The 21,387-nt window shown below is 39.1% G+C and overlaps 1 long non-coding RNA gene across 2 annotated transcripts in view; it reads right to left on the minus strand.

The window, feature by feature from the left end:
• The window catches only part of LOC138438804 (uncharacterized), a 141,170-nt gene that overhangs the window by 58,919 nt on the left and 60,864 nt on the right, over positions 1-21,387 (minus strand). For both annotated transcript variants that reach the window (XR_011256472.1, XR_011256473.1), the window contains exon 2: positions 6,508-6,587. This is a non-coding gene — a long non-coding RNA (uncharacterized lncRNA). The remainder of the gene's footprint in view (positions 1-6,507; positions 6,588-21,387) is intronic.

Consider the following 21,387-nt stretch of genomic DNA (forward strand, 5'->3'; position numbering starts at 1 on the left):
TGCCAGAAAATTTGTAAAAAAACTCAGTATCTGTGAAGTATAGTAAAGCAATGTACAATAAGACAAGGTATGCCTGTATACTACATGAAATATTCATATATTGGTTGTTTTATTGAGTTTCAATTACTAACTGGGGAAACAGTGGAAACAGTGTCAGACTATTTTTCTGGGCTCCAAAAATCACTGCAGATGGTGACTGCAGCCATGAAATTAAAAGATGCTTACTCCTTGGAAGGGAAGTTATGACCAACCTAGATAGTATATTCAAAAGCAGAGACATTACTTTGCCAACTAAGGTCCGTCTAGTCAAGGCTATGGTTTTTCCTGTGGTCATGTATGGATGTGAGAGTTGGACTGTGAAGAAGGCTGAGCGCCAAAGAATTGATGCTTTTGAACTGTGGTGTTGGAGAAGACTCTTGAGAGTCCCTTGGACTGTAAGGAGATCCAACCAGTCCATGATAAAGGAGATCAGTCCTGGGTGTTCATTGGAAGGACTGATGCTGAGGTTGAGACTCCAATACTTTGGCCACCTCATGTGAAGAGTTGACTCATTGGAAAAGACCCTGATGCTGGGAGGGATTGGGGGCAGGAGGAGAAGGGGATGACCCAGGATGAGATGGCTGGATGGCATCACCAGCTTGATGCACATGAGTTTGGGTGAACTCTGGGAGTTGGTGATGGACAGGGAGGCCTGGCGTGCTGTGATTCATGGGGTCGCAGAGTCGGACACGACTGAGCGACTGAAGTGAACTGATTAAGAACTTGAGTTTAAGCACAAGTTTTTTTGAAAAATAGCAAAGGCAGATATTTAACTTAGTGAAAAAAAAAAACAGAGAGAGAACAGATTTTCCTATTGCTATAGTAAAGATAATTACCAACAAAAAGTTTATATATATATATATATATATATATATATATATATATATAACAGATAAAATGGATATATCAAAAATACACTTGCTTTTAGAACTATTTAGGAGTCCTGGAAAACTGATGACACAATACAGTTTATAACTTGGCTACTTTAGATTCTAGGGAATTATTTAATTTTTCTTCAATAGTAATATGGCATAGAATTTATGAGAAAGAAGCCAAAGTGTAAGAAGAAATGGAGCAAACAGGATTTTATTTATTTGACCTAAAGCCTTTGAAATAAGAACACCATTTATCATTGTGATGGTCAGAAACTAATTCAGCTATCTGTTTACATATCCAAGAAGTTACTTTCAGTCTTTTCAATATGCTTTCTGTCATCCATTTTATATCTTATTTCTATATAAACAGACATGGACAATTTGGAAATGATAGAATATACGTTTATTGACTATGCCAAAGCCTTTGAATGTGTGGATCAGAACAAACTGCGGAAAATTCTGAAAGAGATGGAAATACCAGACCACCTAACGTGCCTCTTGAGAAATCTGTATGTAGGTCAGGAAGCAACAGTTAGAACTAGACATGGAACAACAGACTGGTTCCAAATAGGAAAAGGAGTACGTCAAGGCTGTATACTGTCAATCTGCTTATTTAACTTCTATGCAGAGTACATCATGAGAAAAGCGGGGCTGGAAGAAGCACAGGTTGGAATCAAGATTGCCAGGAGAAATATCTGTAACTTCAGGTATGCAGATGACACCACCCTTATGGCAAAAAGTGAAGAGGAGCTAAAAAGCCTCTTGATGAAAGTGAAAGAGGAGAGCAAAAATGTTGGCTTAAAGCTCAACATTCAGAAAATGAAGATCATGGCATCTGGTCCCATCACTTCATGGGAAATAGATGGGAAAATAGTAGAAACAGTGTCAGACTTCATTTTTTGGGCTCCAAAATCACTGCAGATGGTGACTGCAGCCATGAAATTAAAAGACACTTACTCCTTGGAAGAAAAGTTACGACCAACCTAGATAGCATATTCAAAAGCAGAGACATTACTTTGCGGACTCAGGTCCATCTAGTCAAGGCTATGGTTTTTCCTGTGGTCATGTATGGATGTGATAGTTGGACTGTGAAGCAGGCTGATCACCGAAGAATTGATGCTTTTGAACTGTGGTGTTGGAGAAGACTCTTGAGGGTCCCTTGGACTGCAAGGAGATCCAACCAGTCCATTCTGAAAGAGATCAGCCCTGGGATTTCTTTGGAAGAAATGATGCTAAAGCTGAAGCTCCAGTACTTTGGCCACCTCATGTGAAGAGTTGACTCATTGGACAAGACTCTGATGCTGGGAAGGATTGGGGGCAGAAGGAGAAGGGGACGACAGAGGATGAGATGGCTGGATGGCATCACGGACTCGATGGATGTGAGTCTGAGTGAACTCTGGGAGATGGTGATGGACAGGGAGGCCTGGCGTGCTGCGATTCGTGGGGTTGCAGAGAGTCGGACACGACTGAGTGACTGAACTGAACTGAACTGAACATGGCATCATTATAAGGGATTAAATGCTCAAAATTCATCAATTAAAGAAAACAAAATAAAATGCAAAATGGTCTTTTAAATAAAAAGTGTATTTGTCTCATTTGCAACAGTTTTAACAGGATCTAATAGTATAATTTCAGAGGTGATTACTATAAGATAGTTGGGATATTTTTATGTTTACAACGCCGAAGGACATGTTATAACTTTGATGTCCTCAGTAAACCATTTTACTGAGGTTGTTTGTGCAAAAACAGGTTAAGGACAAAAGGAAACTCTATAGTTTAACAGTTTTATCTGGTTAGAAAACAGACTGAAGAGTCTGACAGATCATTTCATTTGTATCTTTTAAAAGAATATGGGCTATGGGTAGCAAAATCTTTCTGAATAAGCTCTATTCCTGTTAATGAATTGGTCTTAGAAAATGTTGCAAAGCAATTTTGTTAGGAATCTAGGACAAGGTATTCCTAAGTTTTCCTACTCTGCCACTTGAAGTCACAACTCAGCCTAAGGAGAGAAAAATAATCCTATTCTCACTCTCGCCAATACCACTTTCATTTTACAATCTTCTCTCCTAGTAATAAGACTTTACAGTGAATTAGATAGGGGGCGGGGGAGAATAAAGGGAGAGAAGGAAGGTACAGGCAAAGCAAAATAAATGAAGAGTTGAAGTGACAAACCAAATGGTTCAAGTCACGATCTTCAATAAATCAAGAGCTACATACTTTTATGCACGAGTCAATAAAATTAATTGCTATTCAAGCTGCAGCTTTGGAATTATACTACCCGTATTTTGCTTGTGCCTGTCCCCATTACCAGTTTTCTCAGGAGTGCATTTTGCTTCAGATAGCTAAATATGTAAGAGCATACTCATTTTCTTGCTTTGCTTGTTATAAAATATCACATTTTCATTCAAATAAACTCATTCCCCTTATCAGGTTTAGAGTATATGTTTCCTGCTTGAATAGCTGAAATAAAGGAGTCACAAAAAGCATACACATGGATTTTTAAAAGTAATAGCAATGCTTTTTGAAACCTAGTTCTCATATGGTGATAATTATCATTTCCCCACAGATCTTCATGGGTTAATAGCAGATTTGTCAGAATAGATAAGGGCTTCCTAGGTGGCTCACTAGTAAAGAATCGGCCTGCCAACACAGAAGATGCAGGTTTGATATCTGGGTCAGGAAGATCCCCTGAAGAAGGGAATGGCAACCCACTTCAGTATTCTTGCCTGGGAAATCTCATGGACAGAGGAGCCTGGTCGGCTTACAGGTTTGTGGGCTCTCAGAGTGAGACACAGCTTAGCGACTAAACAACAACAGAATATATAATGTTGTCACTATATAATAAAAGGAATTTCAATAAGCAGGACATGACTTATTTTCCTATAATAATTGGAATCATGAACAATCAGATGGAGCCCTAAAATGTTGCTGGTAAACAACTGGATTTGGTTGAGAAGGACATTTTATATAGTTCCTCTTGTTTTTGAAGATCACACAATATACTCCAAATATTACCTGGTATCTGCTTGTTCCCCTGAAAAATTATGTCGCTCAGAACCTATTTCTCATTCTGTTGTCTTATTGACTTGATTCAGGAAATGGTGTTCTTGCAATGGCACAGTTAGAGCTCTCAAGAAGACCCTAGTGCCTTTTCAATTATTTCTGTTAAAAATAAGGCTCTGGCTGTTGTGGGGAACAGTTTTTAAATTTATCTGAGGGGCACATGGCAGTTGATGAATCATTTCACGTACAAACAAACACACAGAAACTGTGGCTTAGAAATCAAACAGCCTTTTGAAAATGAGTTCAATAAAGAACCAACCACAAAAAGAATCTAATCCTTCAGAAGAGTTGACTTTTCTAAGTCTTATAGATTCTTGTTTAGAAAATGAAATAAAAATGAAATAGATCCTTCCTATAAAGTTAAGAGTAATCTTTCCAATTTGATTATTACTGATGATCTTTCAGTGGCATCTCTGAAGGACATCAGATAACCTTTGAGGATTAAAGGAATTATTGCCTGGGACCCTATCTCTGTCTTACAGAATTGTCATTCCACAAAGTACAATCTAATCACTATAGGATAAGTTATTTCATGAGAGGGCCATTCATGGCACAACTCCTTCAGGAAGATCCAAAGCATTTGAGCACTCAGCCCACTCCCACCCCTCTTTTCTCCATGGTATTAGCAGGATTAACTGGAGGTAGAGGGTGGGGAACTTTGGCAAAATTTTGCTTGTAGGCCCAGAATACACACTTCTGTCACTATTTGGGAGACTGGAATTATGCTGATTTCTAGTGTTTCTAGTTATTCTTATTTTCTTCTTGCTTATCAAAGCTCTTAAATGCTAGAGACTAGTGGAAAGCTAGGTTGCTCCTGACTCATCTGAATATCCGCTGGGCCAGATTACCCCAAACCAGATCCAAGTGGAAATAGAAAATCTAGATCTTGTAGAATAAGATGGAATAGATATTGTTTAAGGTATTTTATTGATTTTAAGTAATTTATTGTACCTGAAGACCTTTTCTTTAGACAAGTTAGGTGTGGATGATTTCCACATATGTACTGATTTTTGTTTCAGTGCCCTCTTTGTTGTTGTTGTTCAGTTGCCCAGCTGTGTCTTACTCTTTTCAACTCCATGGCCTGTAGCACACCAAGTCTGTGTCCATTGCATCAGTGATGCCATCCATCCATCTCATTCTCTGACACCCTCTTCTCCTTCTGCCTTCAATCTTTCCCAGCATCAGGGACTTTTCCATTGAGTCAATTGTTCACATGAGATGACCAAAATACTGGAGCCTTCACTTGAAGAGCTTATGGCAATGTGAATGTTAAGTTTTCTTATAGCAAACAAGAAATGTCAAATAGATTACTTTTAATAATCCCAAAGTATAGTTCTGTTTCTGTAATATGATAATGTAAACAATAGAAGATTATTCTATTAATTTTATGCAAGAATATTTTTAAACAAAAGTGAAATGCTTAGCAATTAAAATAGTTGCTATCTGAAAGGAAATTTATAAGATGATAGAAAAAAATACTTCTTGTTTTCTCTCCAATGGAAATAATTAAGGGTTTTAATTTAAAAAGATGTACTTATAAATCTTAATTCTCTCTCAAAGTAAGCCCTAATAATGCATGCATGTGTTGAGATCCAATACTCTGTTTATTTATTTACTTATTTAAAATAGCAAATTTGATCCTAGCTTGTTCAAAGGCCAGACAAATTTAAAAGACAGAATGAAAATGAATTTTGTTTTCTAAATTTAAATTCATAAAGCATTTATATAGAGATGTTAAACAAGGGAATTTTAAAGTTACACTTAATAAACGACCATCCTCATTCTCCCATTCAATTTCAGTATGTAGTACTGACTACATGAGTCAAAGATGGAAAATGCTTTTATCCATCCTTCTGCAAAAGTAACTGCACAAGTTAAAGCAAGGAAAATGGTGATAAAGTTAAGATATAAAGTTCTAAGATTCTTAGAGTTATCATAGGGAAGGTGATAGTGAACAGTTCTTAGGCAAAGGAAGAAGACTGCATTAAAGTAGTCTAGCTTCATCAGTCCTGTCCCTCTTTATGGAACCCCAATGTCTTGGAAAAACCATGAACTCTGCTGGGAATCCTCTCTCTCTCTATTCAAGATCTAAGCCCTAGCACATGGTGTGCATTTTAGTGGCCCTCTAAAATATTCTCATGAGTCCCTTGGGAAGACTGATGCTGAAGCTGAAGCTCCAGTGTTTTGCTCACCTCATGTGAATGGTTGACTCACTGGAAAAAGTCCCCGATGCTGGGAAAGATTGAGGGCAGAAAGAGAGGAGGGCATCAGAGGATGAGATGGCTGGATGGCATCACTGATGCAATGGACATGAACTTTGGCAAACTTTGGGAGATGGTTAGGGACAGGAAGGCCTGGTGTGCTGCAGTTCATGGAGTCACAAAGAGTAGGACATGACTGTGTGGATGAACAACAACAACAGCATACCAGACTAAATTTTATATTGGGTACCACTACTTTTTCTTTCCACTATTTCTAATACAATGAATCCAAGACTAGTTAATTCTTCCCTAAGTATTTTCTTACTTACCTTATACTCTTCATTAAGATCTTATGGTTGGTAGACTTCTATGATGCCTTCCAGGATTCCCATGCCTCGGTGAAAACAACCTATAAAAATTGTTTCCACTTTAAAGTGGGTAAGACCTGTGTATATGACAGGGTATCACTTTTATGACAACATCACTTGTCAGTTGACCCTGAACTAATAGAAAATGAGATTAACCTGCTTGCCACTGACTAATCAGGCAAGCCCTTAAAAAAAATTGAAGGATAAGAGAGATACTTTCTTGCCAGTAGATGAAAGTGACAGTTATGTTGAGAACATTTGTGAACTTCCTATAAAGAAGGTCAAGGATCTGGGATAGGAGAGTGTAACCTGAATAAACTTGGGAAAACAAAAACACAAGCTCCAGAAAGGAATTAAGGCAGGCTTATTGTTGTTGTTCAATTGCTAAACCATGTCCAACTTTTTGTGACCCCCATGGACTGCATCATGCCAGGCTTTCCTGTTCTTCACCATCTCCTGGAGTTTACTCAACGTATGTCCATTGAGTCAGTAATGTTACTTAACTATCTCATCCTCTGCCACTAAGTCGGGCTGATGCCTCATTTTTAGCCTTGCGATTCAAAGCAGAGACTCCCACTAAGCCAGGCTTGGACTACAGATAATATGATACCAAATGGATGTTATTTTAAGCCACTAAGTTGGTGGTTAAGTTTTTACACAGCACTGGAAAACTAATAGCATACTGTAAGTGTTTGAAAAATCAATGGTTCCCTTTTTTAGCTTTGAATGCTCATACAGACTTTTCCCTGTTATTTTATTTCTTTAATTACTTCTGTGAGAATTTAAAATAAAAGAGGACTTGAAGAAAATGACTTGATTTCTGGTGATCTTTTCCTTTAGTTTTCAATCTCACTTTTGTAGCTTAAAATTCATAATAAGGAAGGCCTGGTTTCGTATGAAAAATATTTAGATGCTTAGTATGGTAGAATATACCAGACACATTGCTGTGCCTTGTTGGACTATCCTAACCATAGTGACAGCTAAGCAAAAATGTTGGTTCTTTGAGTTTTCCTAAATAAAATACGTTGCAGGATTCTCCATTAGTTCTTCTATCAGTGTCCCTTGGAAATATGGCTTGAGGAATGTAGCTGGCATATGGTTTGTCATATGGTGAACATTAATATGTTGTACTTGTTCTCTTTTCTTTCCATAGTTTTCAGACATTGATTTTGATAAAACCACAGATCTTCCAGGAAGTCAACCGCTCCCACCCTTGAGATGAAAGCAGTTGCTGCAATTCCAGGACATGGTTGTGCTACTTGGCACCCTTGTAGTGTCACACTAATCCCTCATTTTGAACAAGGCTTTCATTTTAAAAGCATCTGCCAATGGCTGACATACCTCTAATGCATTCTGTGGAAGCCTGTAATTTATCTTGCTTAAATTCTCTAGGGAGTTAACCCAAGTCTTCTCCTATATTATCTATGGATTGACTGTTATATCTGTTGTCTGTGCCAATTTCTACTTTGACTTAATTTTTCTTGGATAAAAGTAGTGAAGTAGTCAATTTGTGTAGTGCTTAGAAAGTTCTTAAATAAGAATGAATGTTGCTGCTTTCTGATTGTGTGTGTGATCATACATGCACATATGTATAAAAATCATGTTAGTATTCATAAAATGTAGGTGTTTGAGAATCCTAGATTGTTAGTTTCTGAGGAGAATTTGGGGATAGAAAATGGGATATGAAAGTGGTGGAAGTTGTTGATTGAATATTTTCAATCACGGTTTTTTATTTTTTCTATAGTCATTTTGTGTTAATTAATTAATACTAAGCCATTTTACATATGGATAAAGTCATACATACTATATTGTTCCTTTCTGGAAATTTTGTGTATTAACCAGGACATCACAAGAAAGCTTAACTGTCCTATTATAGTGAGCTATAACTGGTAAGAAGGCTCAGAATGATATTAAATGCATCATTTTTCTTTGTTTCCCACAATAGCAATTCAAAGTCCAACTGCAAGCTAATATTGTTTTTGTTATTTTCTTCACAAGAAGTCTTTCCTTATGTTCTTTGCACTTGATGGTCTTTGCCTTTTTCCTCAAACACAACGCATTAAAATATTTTCCTCCTATGTTTTCTTTATGGTTCTAAGGTTACGTAACTTTTCAGATTTTGGTAATTTACTGCGAGCCTGCGCACTAAGCGCGGATGAAAGGAGCTACCCCACTTCCGAGGTCAGGGGCAACGGCCTCGAGTGCCAGGCTGCTATGGTGCAGGAAAGGCTGAGGGGAGCTACCCTGCATCTGAGGTCAGCGGCGGCCGGGAGGAGACACCCCACGTCCGAGGTCAGGGGCGGTGACCCTAGGAACCATCCGAGCCCGAGGCCAGGGGCGGCAGCTGGGAGGAGCCACACATGCCCGAGGCCAGGGCCGGCGGCCAGGAGGAGCAACCCAAGGAGCTGTGGCTACGCAGGAACAGGAGGACCTAGAGGAGCTATCCCACGTTGAAGGTCAGGAACGGCGGGGGTAAGGAGATACCGCTGGTCCAAGGTAAGGAGCAGCAGCTGCGCTTTGCTGGAGCAGCCGTGAGGAGATACCTCACGCCCAAGGTAAGAGAAACCCAAGTAAGATGGTAGGTGTTGTAAGAGGGCATCAGAGGGCAGACACACTGAAACCATACTCACAAAAATCTAGTCAATCTAATCACACTAGGACCACAGCCTTGTCTAACTCAGTGAAACCAAACCATGCCCACGGGGCAACCCAAGATGGGCAGGTCATGCTGGAGAGATTGGACAGAATGTGGTCCATTGGAGAAGGAAATGGCAAGCCACTTCAGTACTCTTGCCTTGAGGAAACCATGAACAGTATGAAAGGCAAAATGATAGGATACCAAAAGAGGAACTCACCAGGTCATTGCTGCTTCTGAGTCACTTCAGTTGTGTCTGACTCTGTGCGACCCCACAGACGGCAGTCTACTAGGCTCTCCCGTCCCTGGGATTCTCCAGGCAAGAACACTGGAGTGAGCTGCCATTTCCTTCTCCAATGAATGAAAGTGAAAAGCAAAAGTGAAGTCGCTCAGTCACGCCTGACTCTTAGCGACCCCATGGACTGCAGCCTACCAGGCTCCTCCATCCATGGGATTTTCCAGGCAAGAGTTCTGGAGTGGGGTGCCATTGCCTTCAGATGCCCAATATGCTACTGGAGATCAGCGGAGAAATAACTCCAGAAAGAAGAAGGGATGGAGCCAAAGCAAAAACATATACGCAGTTGTGGATGTGACTGGTGATAGAAGTAAGATCTTATGCTGTAAAGAGCAATATTGCATAGGAACCTGGAATGTCAGGTCCATGAATCAAGGCAAATTGGACGTGGTCAAACAGGAGATGGCAAGTGTGCACGTCGACATACTAGGAATCCGCAAACTCAAATGGACTGGAATGGGTGAATTTAACTCAGATGACCATTATATCGACTACTGCGGGCAGGAATCCCTTAGAAGAAATGGAGTGGCCATTATGGTCAACAAAAGAGTCCAAAATGCAGTACTTGGATGCAATCTCAAAAACGACAGAATGATCTCTGTTCATCTCCAAGGCAAACCAATCAATATCACAGTAATCCAAGTCTATGCCCCAACCAGTAATGCTGAAGAAACTGAAGTTGAACGGTTTTATGAAGACCTACAGGATCTTTTAGAACTAACACCCAAAAAAGATGTCCTTTTCATTATAGGGGACTGGAATGCAAAAGTAGGAAGTCAGGAAACACCTGGAGTAACAGGCAAATTTGGCCTTGGAATGCGGAATGAAGCAGGGCAAAGGCTAATAGAGTTTTGACAAGAAAATGCACTGGTCAGAGCAAACACCCTCTTGCAACAACACAAGAGAAGACTACACATGGACATCACCAGATGGTCAACACCGAAATCAGATTGATTATATTCTTTGCAGCCAAAAATGGAGAAGCCCTATACAGTCAACAAAAACAAGACCAGGAGCTGACTGTGGCTCAGATCATGAACTCCTTATTACCAAATTCAGACTCAAACTGAAGAAAGTAGGGAAAACCGCTAGACCATTCAGGTATGACCTAAATCAAATCCCTTATGATTATACAGTGGAAATAAGAAACAGATTTAAGGGCCTAGATCTGATAGATAGAATGCCTGATGAGCTATGGAATGAGGTTCGTGACATTGTACAGGAGACAGGGATCAAGACCATCCTCATGGAAAAGAAATGCAAAAAAGCAAAATGGCTGTCTGGGGAGGCCTTAAAAATAGCTGTGAAAAGAAGAGAGGCAAAGGAGAAAAGGAAAGACATAAGCATCTGAATGCAGAGTTCCAAAGAATAGCAAGAAGAGATAAGAAAGCCTCCTTCAGCGATCAATGCAAAGAAATAGAGGAAAAGAACAGAATGGGAAAGACTAGAGATCTCTTCAAGAAAATTAGAGATACCAAGGGAACATTTCATGCAAAGATGGACTCGATAAAGGACAGAAATGGTCTGGACCTAACAGAAGCAGAAGGTATTAAGAAGAGGTGGCAAGAATACACGGAAGAACTGTACAAAAAAAGATCTTTACGACCCAGATAATCATGATGATGTGATCACTAATCTAGAGCCAGATATCTTGGAATGTGAAGTCAAGTGGGCTTTAGAAAGCATCACTAGGAACAAAGCTAGTGGAGGTGATGGAATTCCAGTTGAGCTGTTTCAAATCCTGAAAGATGATGCTGTGAAAGTGCTGCACTCAATATGCCAGCAAATGTGGAAAACTCAGCTGTGGCCACAGGACTGGAAAAGGTCAGTTTTCATTCCAATCCCAAAGAAAGGCAATGCCAAAGAATGCTCAAACTACCATACAATTGCACTCATCTCACATGCTAGTAAAGTAATGCTCAAAATTCTCCAAGCCAGACTTCAGCAATACATGAACCATGAAATCCCTGATATTCCAGCTGGTTTTAAAAAAGGCAGAGGAACCAGAGATCAAATTGCCAACATCCTCTGGATCATGGAAAAAGCAAGAGAGTTCCTGAAAAACATCTATTTCTGCTTTATTGACTATGCCAAAGCCTTTGACTGTGTGAATCACAAGAAACTGTGGAAAATTCTTCAAGAGATGGGAATACCAGACCACCTAATGTGCCTCTTGAGAAATCTGTATGCAGGCCAGGAAACAACAGTTAGAACTGGACATGGAACAACAGACTGGTTCCAAATAGGAAAAGGAGTACATCAAGGCTGTATATTGTCACCCTGCTTATTTAACTTCTATGCAGAGTACATCATGAGAAACGCTGGACTGGAAGAAACACAAGCTGGAATCAAGATTGCCGGGAGAAATATCAATAACCTCAGATATGCAGATGACACCACCCTTATGGCAGAAAATGAAGAGGAGCTAAAAAGCCTCTTGTTGAAAGTGAAAGAGGAGAGTGAAAAAGTTGGCTTAAAGCTCAACATTCAGAAAACGAAGATATGGCGTCCAGTCCCATCACTTCATGGGAAATAGATGGGGAAACAGTAGAAACAGTGTCAGACTTTATTTTTTTGGGCTCCAAAATCACTGCAGATGGTGACTGATGAAATTAAAAGATGCTTACTCCTTGGAAGGAAAGTTATGACCAACCTAGATAGCATATTCAAAAGCAGAGACATTACTTTGCTGACCAAGGTCTGTCTAGTGAAGGCTATGGTTTTTCCTGTGGTCATGTATGGATGTGAGAGTTGGACTGTGAAGAAGGCTGAGCGCCAAAGAATTGATGCTTTTGAACTATGGTGTTGGAGAAGACTCTTGAGAGTCCCTTGGACTGCAGGGAGATCCAACCAGTCCATTCTGAAGGAGATCAGCCCTGGGATTTCTTTGGAAGGAATGATGCTAAAGCTGAAGCTCCAGTACTTTGGCCACCTTATGTGAAGATTGACTCATTGGAAAAGACTATGATGCTGGGAGAAATTGGGGGCAGGAGGAGAAGGGGACGACCAAGGATGAGATGGCTGGATAGCATCACGGACTCAATGGACGTGAGTCTGAGTGAACTCCGGGAAATGGTGATGGACAGGGAGGCCTGGTGTGCTGTGATTGATGCGGTCGCAAAGAGTTGGACACAACTGAGCGACTGAACTGAACTGAACTGATTCATTATTAGTATTCCTGTAAGAACTATCTTTTATTATTTTTTTAAAAGAAGTAACAACTTCTTTTAAACAGAGCTGTTATGGGGAGGGAGGTGGGAGGGGGGTTCATGTTTGGGAACGCATGTAAGAATTAAAGATTTTAAAATTAAAAAAATAAAAAACTAAAAAAAAAAAGAAGTAACAACTTTAACATACGTCCATATATAAAATGTGTTGTGGATAAAAGTTACACAACATGAAATGAATTGTTTTTTAATGAACAATTCAGTGGCATTAAGTACATTAAAATGTTTGTGTTATTTCTAGATAAAACGTCATACTCACTAATCACTTACTACCTACTTCACCCTTTCCTCAGTTTTCATTATATCTTTATGTATTTACTTATTCTAAATATTTCAAGCAAATGAAATTATAAAATATGTGACCTGTTTTTTTTGAAATAGACATTAGTTTGGTGAAAATTAAGTTTCTCTCTCTCCTTTTCTTTTTCTACATCCTTCATACAAATCAGAGGCATTAGTTTAATTACAGATATTTGCAAAATCAAATAATATCATAATAATGAAAATTAAGATTTACTTTTAATTTTTACAACTTTGCCTTTGAGTAATCTATTATATTAACTTAAAAAACAAATCTGAGGGCACTGGTTACATTATTATTTAGGAGAATTTTGACAATGAAAATATCATAATGGCCTCTGCATCTAACTAGGGCAGAACAGTTTGTATCAGATGAGGTCTTTCACAAAGCTAAAATAGAACAATAGGACACAAAATAGAAAAGAAATGTTTGAAAGCATGAGAGATTGACTGAGGTTTCCAGAACTTGGAGGGAGGTTTGGTTTCCTTTCAGCTAGACAGATGAGAAATACACTGAGTGATCCTCATATACACCTATTCTATTCCCTCAGGGAAATGATAATTCTTAATGCAGGGCCTTGATTCATAGACCTGACATTCCAGGTTCCTATGCAAGATTGCTCTTTACAGCATCAGACCTTGGTTCTATCACCAGTCACATCCATTTGGCTCCATCCCTTCATTCTTTCTGGATTTATTTCTCCACTGACCTCCAGTTCCATATTGGGTACCTACTGACCTGGGGAGTACCTCTTTCAGTATCCTATCATTTTACCTTTTCATACTGTCCATGGGGCTCTCAAGGTGAAAATACTGAAGTGGTTTGCCATTCCCTTCTCCAGAGGACCACATTCTGTCAGACCTCTCCACCATGACCCGCCCATCTTGGGTTGCCCCGTGGGCATGGCTTAGTTTCATTGAGTTAGACAAGGCTGTGGTCCTAGTGTGAGTAGATTGACTAGTTTTCTGTGAGTATGGTTTCAGTGTGTCTGCCCTCTGATGCCCTCTTGCAACACCTACCATTTTACTTGAGTCTCTCTTACCTTGGGCGTGGGGTATCTCTTCATGGCTGCTCCAGCAAAGCACAGCCACTGCTCCTTACCTTGGATGAGGGGTATCTCCTCCCACCACCCTTCCTGACCTTCAGCTTGGGATGGCTCCTCTAGGTCCTCCTGCGCCCAGGCAGCCATCACTCCTTGGAAGTGGGGTTGCTCCTCCCGGCCGCCACCCCTGGCCTTGGGCATGGGGTTGCTCCTTCTGGCCGCTGCCCCTGGCCTTGGGCTAGGCTTCAGCAATACATGAACCATGAACTTCTTGATGTTTAAGCTCGTTTTAGAAAAGGCAAGAGGAACCAGAGATCAAATTGCCAGCATCCGCTGGATCATGGAAAAAGGAAGAGAGTTCCAGAAAAACATCCATTTCTGCTTTATTGACTATGCCAAAGCCTTTGACTGTGTGGATCACAATAAATTATGGAAAATTCTGAAAGAGATGGGAATATCAGACCACCTAACCTGCCTCTTGAGAAATCTGTATGCAGGTCAGGAAGCAACAGTTAGAACTGGACATGGAACAACAGACTGGTTCCAGATAGGAAAAGGAGTACGTCAAGGCTGTATACTGTCACCCTGCTTATTTAACTTATATGCAGAATACATCATGAGAAACGCTGGACTGGAAGAAACACAAGCTGGAATCAAGATTGCCGGGAGAAATATCAATAACCTCAGATATGCAGATGACACCACCCTTATGGCAGAAAGTGAAGAGGAACTGAAAAGCCTCTTGATGAAAGTGAAAGAGGAGAGCGAAAAAGTTGACTTACAGCTCAACATTCAGAAAACGAAGATCATGTCATCTGGTCCCATCACTTCATGGGAAATAGATGGGGAAACAGTGGAAACAGTGTCAGTCTTTATTTTGGGGGGCTCCAAAATCACTGCAGATTGTGATTGCAGCCATGAAGTTAAAAGACGCTTACTCCTGGAAGGAAAATTATGACCAACCTAGATAGCATATTCAAAAGCAGAGACATTATTTTGCCGACTAAGGTCTGTCTAGTGAAGGCTATGGTTTTTCCTGTGGTCATGTACGGATGTGAGAGTTGGACTGTGAAGAAGGCTGAGCACTGAAGAATTGATGCTTTTGCACTGTGGTGTTGGAGAAGACTCTTGAGAGTCCCTTGGACTGCAAGGAGATTCGACCAGTCCATTCTGAAGGAGATCAACCCTGGGATTTCTTTGGAAGGAATGATGCTAAAGCTGAAGCTCCTGTACTTTGGCCACCTCTTGCGAAAAGTTGACTGATTGGAAAAGACTCTGATGCTGGGAGGGATTGGGGGCAGGAGAAGAAGGGGACGACCGAGGATGAGATGGCTGGATGGCATCACGGACTCGATGGACGTGAGTCTGATTGAACTCCAGGAGTTGGTGATGGACGGGAGGCCTGATGTGCTGTGATTCTTGGGGTCGCAACGAGTCGGACATGACTGAGTGACTGAACTGAACTGAATGCTGGGCCTAAACATAAGTCCAAAAGCGTGTTGCCTGGGGTCTGAAGCATTCTTACAGTGCAGAAGAGAGAGAACATAGATTTCTAGACAGTCAAGGCATATAGGATATCCAGGGGCTGAAATCTCAAAGGAAAAGAAACCATAAAGCAATGAGCTCAAAATACTGCTCACTGTTTTCCCTGGAATTTTTGTTGTTTCTTTCATATGCAAGGAACACTACATGTGCAAAGAACTCTGTAAGTAAAAAAGTAGAAATCATCAGGTACATAATTAACAATATGATCCCATATATAAATAATCTCACAATGTTGGTAATATGTAGGTTGAATTTTAGAATCTTTCAAAAATAGAGGAGCCTTACTAAATGCTTCAAGCTTTTATCTTAGATTATAGAATCACAGAGTAACTACCATGTCTTAGGAATAAGAATAAACATTGAGAATAGTGAAAATTGGAAATAGTGCAGCCCAATAAAAGGCTAAAATCCAACACAGCTAGATCAAAGTAATCTCTTTTTTTAATCTATCTGCTAAGAGTTAAGTTAGTACTGTATAAAGAAAGATAATATCATCATCTTTATAATATTTTTCCTATAAGACATTGCCAATTCAATAAAAAAGTTACCAACCTTAACAGTAAACAAGACCAAAGGATACAAAACCAAAATAAAATGAAGAAAAAGGAAATCTAGATGTTGAAGTTTTCTCTCAGAAAGTAGAACTATGATAATAAATTATAAAAAATGGGAAAATTTTGCAAAATATCTATAATCTCCTAAAAATGAATCAGATAGAAATTTAATACTAAAATATGCAGTAAATATAATTAATATTTAAATATAATTAATATTAAAGTGCTTCAAAACATATTAGATGTGACAGGAAACAATAGAGAAAAGGAACTTCAATCAGTAAAGAGTATCCAGGTTGATGTAAAGCAAGAAAAAAAATATGGAAGAAAAACAAATAATATATGACATATGGATAGATATTTCTGACATATGTATAGTTGAGAGCCTAGAAGCAGAAGAGACAGAACTTGACAGAATTAATGTTTAGTAAAACACTGAAAAATAAGCTTTGAATACTAATAAACCAATCCATAGACACAGTATGGTCTCAACTGTGCAGTTTAGTATATGACAGTGAAGACCATGAGAAAATTTTTAAAGTAGCCTGAGAAAAACTGACATATTACTTTCAAGAAAATAAAATAAGGCTAATGAAAGACTATTTAACATAAACAACAAGAACTAGAAGACAGTGGAATCACAAATTTGTTAAAACACTTAACTATCATTCAACTTTAATTCTATTTTCACACAGAGAAACACTTCAAGAATATGTAATCAAAGAAGTTGATTATATTAAATATTAAAGGGATTGTTTTCTCAGTCAAGAAAATTGGCCTTGCCAGGCACCCAGAAATATAATAAGAGAAACAAAAATGAAAGAAAGAGAAACAGCAAAAGTGAATATGGGGTTAACTTAAAATGAGTGCTGGGTATTTAAAATAATAACAGCGTAAGATCTTTTCTGATTTTACAATAGACATTTAGTATATGGCGAGAACATCAATAAGGCAGAAATCATGTATATGGAGTAAAAATGCTATAATACTTTTGCATTATTTGAAAAGTGCTAAAATTACTAATTTAAGATAATAAAGAGACATAGCAATTACTACTAATTTCCCAATTCTCCCACCCCAGGACCCAGAGGAGGATAATATCCCAGAGTCTCTGTGATGTTGGCTATCATATTAAAGATATAGGTGAACTGTATGTCATATCTGCATGGTGGAAGTCAATTGAAATCCAGCAGCTGCACTCTGTGTTTAGCATCTCCTGCTCCTTTTGTTCTCCAAATACGTTGTGGTCCTCTTTTCTCAAATCTGTTGTATCACAAGGAGAAGGCTTATGTTTTATTGCCTTATTATTATTTTTAGATAAAATTAAAGAAGTAGATGCTTAATTATTTTATCTCAATTACTTCATTGTCCTCTTGAAGATCAGTTGGTAAACAAAAATATTCTAACCAGTTCTGGATTATTGTTACAGAATTATGTCTGCTTCACAGAATATTCCATTGTAAACAAAAATATATTTAATATTTAACTTAATATGAAATATTGCAAACAGAAGTCTGAAAAAAGGCTCTACAGAAATCTAATTTAGATATAAGATAATGTAAATCAGCAACTTGTTGAAAGCTGGGCTTGTGCTGTGCTCAATCATTTCAACCATATCCAACTCTTTACAACCTCTGGAACTGTGGAAGCTTCTCTGTCCATGGGATTTCCCAGGCAAGAACACTGGCATGGGTAGCCATGCCCTCTTCCAGTGGATCTTCCTGATCCAGGGAAAAAATCTGCCACTCTGCATTGCAGGCAGATTCTTCACCGCTTAGCCACCACGGAAGCTGGAAGGCTTTGTTTAAGAAGTCCTAAACCAGGGCATGGCTGGAGCACTTTTAAAAAGTAGGAGTGAAATCATACTCAGACAAAAGGCACTTATCTGATTCATTCATAAAGCCATAGTCAATTAATTAATTAAATTTTTGAAGTATTAGTTAATATTTAGCCTTAAACTATTGGAGGCAGTAATTATAACTGTGGCTTAAAAATCCATGAGTACTCAACTGTACTTTTTTTTTTTTAATGTTACAACCTTAAAATAGTTGAGACAGAATCAATTCCTTGTGGAATGCATTTCTAGACAGTTTGGATTGGTGAAACCTCATCTAGTTTAGCAGTTACTGACACTGCACCATGCATTCTCACATTGCCCAATGCATATTTAGACTATAGTAATATTAATTTTTATAATATGGAGGAATTCTTCATCCTTCAATACTTCCAGCTAGTCTGTTAAACTGACTTGTCTAGATGGATTTGTGACTTTTCTTTAAGACACTTAAAGTTCTAAATGATCATTCGTTTTGTGGCGATTGCCAGTTTTATCTGTAGAGGTCAGTAGACTTGTCTGGTACCATCACACAGTCAGAATTTTGTTAAGTGACTGGTTTTTGTAATATAACTAGATGTCTTTCTATGTGGTAAGAGCCCTCCTCTCCATCATTTTCTGATTCCTTGTGGAGGATGACACTTCCAGAACCTTGCAGCAGGGTTCTTCACCAGGACAGAAGGAGTGAATTATCAGTTTGTTTGAGTGTGATATAAGAAACACAAGCTGGAATCAAGATTGCTGGGAGAAATATCAATAACCTCAGATATGCAGATGACACCACCCTTATGGCAGAAAGTGAAGAGGAGCTGAAAAGCCTCTTGATGAAAGTGAAAGAGGAGAGCAAAAAAGTTGGCTTAAAGCTCAACATTCAGAAAACGATGATCATGGCATCTGGTCCCATCGCTTCATAGGAAATAGATGAGGAAACAGTGGAAACAGTGTCAGACTTCATTTTTTGGGGCTCCAAAATCACTGCAGATGGTGACTGCAGCCATGAAATTAAAAGACGCTTACTCCTTGGAAGCAAAGTTATGACCAATCTAGATAGCATATTCAAAAGCAGAGACATTACTTTGCCGACTAAGGTCCGTCTAGTCAAGGCTATGGTTTTTCCTGTGGTCATGTATGGATGTGAGAGTTGGACTGTGAAGAAGACTGAGTGCCGAAGAATTGATGCTTTTGAACTGTGGTGTTGGAGAAGACTCTTGAGGGTCCCTTGGACTGCAAGGCGATCCAACCAGTCCATTCTGAAGGAGATCAGCCCTGGGATTTCTTTGGAAGGAATGATGCTAAAGCTGAAGCTCCAGTACTTTGGCCACCTCATGCGAAGAGTTTACTCATTGGAAAAGACTCTGATGCTGGGAGGGATTGAGGGCAGGAGGAGAAGGGGATGACCCAGCATGAGATGGCTGGATGGCATCACTGACTCGATGGACGTGAGTCTGAGTGAACTCCAGGAGATGGTGATGGACAGGGAGGCCTGGCGTGCTGCAATTCATGGGGTCGCAAAGAGTCAGACCCGACTGAGTGACTGAACTGAACTGAGTGTGATATTAGCTCAGCCTTCCTCTGACTTTTGAATGTGAAGTGAAAGAGTTAGTTGCCCAGTCATGTATATAGCTTTTTGCGATTCCATTACTGTAGCCTGCCAGGCTCCTCTGTCCATGAAATTCTCCAGGCAGGAATACTGGTGTGGGTTGTCATTTCCTTCTCTAAGGGATCTTCCTGATGCAAGGATCGAACCTGAGTCTCCTGCATTGCAGTCAGATTCTTTACTTTCTGAGCCACCAGGGAAGCTCTTTTAGCCTATAAATTTGCAGAAGAGACTGACCCTGTCTACAGCGTCTGTGCAGTTTGTTAGCATTCCCTCTGCCTGGATGTATAAGTGCATCTAAATCTGAGTGTTCAGAATTAGAAAACTTATTTAGCTGAGCATCTGATACATGTCCTTTCATGTAACTTTTGTCAGAAATAAAGCTTACTTTTGGAATTCCATTTATCTGATGCCTGTATTTACCTCTCAAAATCAGTTTTGAATTTGAGAAGAATGCCATTTATTGGATCTTCTTTACCCTGTAATTATCTTAAGTATTCTTTGCTGATTAACTTATGAACTCTTTGTAAGGAAGAGATCAAAGGAAGAAAGGAATTGACAGAAAGTTCAACTCTCTACTCTTCTGCAATCTGTCACTGTCAGAACTCACCTCAAATCAAGTTTTCAAATAGTGTTTGGAATAATATTAATAGATTTTCAATTGTTTCTCTTTCCCAAATACAGACTTGTTTTCATGAGAGTTTTGTTCTCTTATGTCAGCAAGAAATACTGTGTTATCAAATACTGAATCATTGCTCATAGACGAAATTCAGAGTTAAGTCACTGTGAGCCTCTGGTTGCAACATATTCTTCAACTGATCAATACATAACCTTACTTTATGTGTGTTTCTGTTTAAAGGCACCTTATTTAATAATGTTACTGATCTATTAAAATTAAACTCAGGGCCAGTAACACTATAATCATGCCTGGATGCTTATGCATATTTTATCCTTTAGGCATGTCACAGTAGAGGTAGATTAGCACTTTGCTTCAGGCCCGTTTAAAACAGTGAAATCACCAACAAAGTGCACATAACAATGTGGAAAATAGGGCACTAAATAGATTGTGAGAAGAATACTTGTTTGCAAAATGGGCTGAAACAAGAAGGCAGGATGTTGCCTTGTTGACCTCAGCTGGAAACATATACATCGGTCAGTTCAAGTTTTTTTTTTACCAGTTACATCAATGAATGTCCATGAAATTGCTCTGAGAGTTGCTTTTAGAATTATAAATTTTATTGAGTTGGTATATTCACAAATATGGAGTCTGAATAACGAGGCTTTTGTGTATGTTAGGCAGAACCCCTAATAATATATTATCTACTTTCTGAGAGTTATTTTGCCTACCTCCAAAATATTCTACTAGAATTATAAATACATGTTTTAAAAGTGCTTAATATTTTTAATTCAACATAGGAGCCAGCCAAATGAGGATCCTTAGAAAATTTTCTATCTCTATCTTTAGAGAAATACACAACTAGAGAAAATAAAACTAAGATATGTGGAAGTAAAATTCCAACACAGTTCCAAAACTTAAAAGAATTTAATGAAATATTTAACTCATGTATGGATGTGAGAGTTGGATTGTGAAGAAAGCTGAGCACCGAAGAATTGATGCTTTTGAACTGTGGTGCTGGAGAAGACTCTTGAGAGTCCTTTGGACTGCAAGGAGATTCAAACATTCTAAAGGAGATCAGTCCTGGGTGTTCATTGGAAGGACTGATGCTGAAGCTTAAGCTCCAATACTTTGGCCACCTCATGCAAAGAGTTGATTCATTGGAAAAGACTCTGATGCTGGGAAGGACTGGGGG

The sequence above is a fragment of the Ovis canadensis genome, chromosome 4 (assembly GCF_042477335.2).
Source record: "Ovis canadensis isolate MfBH-ARS-UI-01 breed Bighorn chromosome 4, ARS-UI_OviCan_v2, whole genome shotgun sequence".
Classification (NCBI taxonomy): domain Eukaryota; kingdom Metazoa; phylum Chordata; class Mammalia; order Artiodactyla; family Bovidae; genus Ovis; species Ovis canadensis.